This window comes from Orycteropus afer, unplaced genomic scaffold (genome assembly GCF_000298275.1).
Source record: "Orycteropus afer afer isolate SDZICR_OR568_19922 unplaced genomic scaffold, OryAfe1.0 scaffold00217, whole genome shotgun sequence".
NCBI lineage: Eukaryota > Metazoa > Chordata > Mammalia > Tubulidentata > Orycteropodidae > Orycteropus > Orycteropus afer.
In genome coordinates this window covers 2,921,532-2,923,762 of record NW_006921804.1, presented here as the reverse complement: position 1 = coordinate 2,923,762, position 2,231 = coordinate 2,921,532, and positions in this window count along the sequence as shown.

The window sequence follows — 2,231 nt, the reverse complement described above, 5'->3', positions numbered from 1 at the left end:
CAGCCTTCTGGTTAGCAGTCAAGTGCTTTTAGCCACTATGCTACCAGAGAATGTTTCCATCTCATTAAAGAATGCTGTTGAAATTTGGATTGAGATTGAGGTGTATCTATAGATCATTTTGGGTAATATTGACAGTGTTAGGGCTTTTCACAATGTTAGGACTTCCCATCTATGAGCATGGCACATTTTTTCTGTTTATGTAGGTCTCTTCTGGTTTCTTGCAGTAGTGTTTTGTATTCACTTACATCCCTGGATAGGTTTCTTTCTAAGTGTTTTATCTTTTTGGAGGCTCTTGTAATTGGTATTGTTTTCCTGATTTACTTTTTGAAGTTCTCATTGTTGATGTAGAGGAACCCAACTGATTTTTGCATGTTGATCTTGTATCTCGCTACTTTGCTGACTCCTTCTATGAGTTCCAGTAGCTTTCTCATAGAAATGTGGGATTTTCTATGCGTAGGATCATCTCATCTGTGAATAGAGATGTTTTTACTTCTTCCTTACTAGTTTTAATGCCCTTTATTTCCTTTCTTACCTTATTGCTGTAGCTAGGACTTCCAGGACAATGTTGAGTAAGAGTGGTGACAAAGGACATCTTTGTTTGGTTCCTGTTCTCATGGAGAACACTTTCAGTTTCTCTCTGTTTAGAATAATGTTGGCTGTTGGTTTTTTATAAAAGTCATTTATTATGTTGAGGAATTTCTCTTCTATTCCTATTTTGCTGAGAGTTTTTATCAGGAATGAGCATTAGACTTTATCAAATGCATTTCTATGTTGATTGAGAATATCATGTGATTCTTTTATTTATGTGGTGGATTACATTGATTGATTTTCTAATGTTAAACCATCTCTGCATGCCTGGTATAAATCCCACTTGATCGTGACTGTTCATCGATTGATTGATACGCTGTTGAATTCTATAGGCTAGAATTTTGTTGAGAATTTCTGTGTCTGTATTCAGGAGTGATATTGGTCTATAATTTTCTTTTTTTGTGGTGTCTTTGCCTGGCTTTGGTATCAGGGCTGTGTTTGCTTTGCAGAATGAATTTGGTGGTATTCCTTCCTTTTCTATACTCTGAAATAGTTTGAATAGTACTGATGTGGGCTCTTCTCTGAATATTTGGTAGACTTCTCCACAGAAGCTGTCCAGGACAGGGCTTTTTGTTGCTGTTACTGGGAGGTTTGTTTGTTTATTTTTCCTTTAATCTCTTGTTATGGGTCTGTTCAGTTTTTCTGCCTCAGTTGTTAGTTTGGGTCAGAAGTATGTTTCTAGAAATTTGTCCATTTCCTCTGGGTTTTCAAATTTGTTGAAGTACGAATTTTCATAGTATTCTATCATGATCCTTTTCATTTCAGTTGGTTCTGTCTTGTCACCTGTCTCATTTCTTATTCAAATTACTTCTTCTCCTGCTTTTATTTTGTCAGTTTGGCCAGTGGTTTGCCAATTTTATTGATTCTTTCAAAGAACCAATTTCTGGTCTTGTTGATTTTTTTTCTATTGTTCTTCTGTTTCATTTATTTCTGTTCAAATTTTCATTATTTCTTTTCTTCTGGTGACAGTGGGCTCCTTTTGCTGCTCTCTTTCTAGTTCAAGTTGTAGGGTTAATGTTTGGATTTTAGTCCTCTTTTCTTTTGTGGTATGTACATTTATTGACCTCTGAACACTGCTTTTGCTGTGTCTCAAAGATTTTGGTATGTTGTGCTTTCATTTTCATTTGATCCTAGGAATTTTTTCATTTCATCTTAGATTTCTATTCCACAGTGGTTCTTAAACAGGTTGTTATTCCATTTCCGTGTACTTCTTTTTCCTTCCTCTTCCTGTAATTAATTTCCACTTTTATGGCACTCTGATCAGAGAAAATATATTGTATTATTTTGACATTTTGGATTTTATTGAGGTTTGCTTTGTAGTCTAAAATGTGATCTATTCTGGAGAATGATCTATGTGCATTGGAAAAGAATTCACACTTTGCTGCTGTTGGGGTGGGGTGGTCTGTATATGTCTATGGAGTCAAGTTGGTTGATTGTGGCATTTAGACCCTCTGAATCTTTGTTGAGTTTCTTTCTAGTTGTCCTGTCCTTCACTGATAGTGGTGTGTTGAAGTCTCTACTATTATTGTGGAACTGTTTATTTCTCTTTTCAATGTTGTTGAAGTTTGTTTTATGTATTTTGGAGCCCTGTCATTGAGACAAAGGAGCTCTGGTGGCACAGTGGATGAGGCATTTGGCTGCTA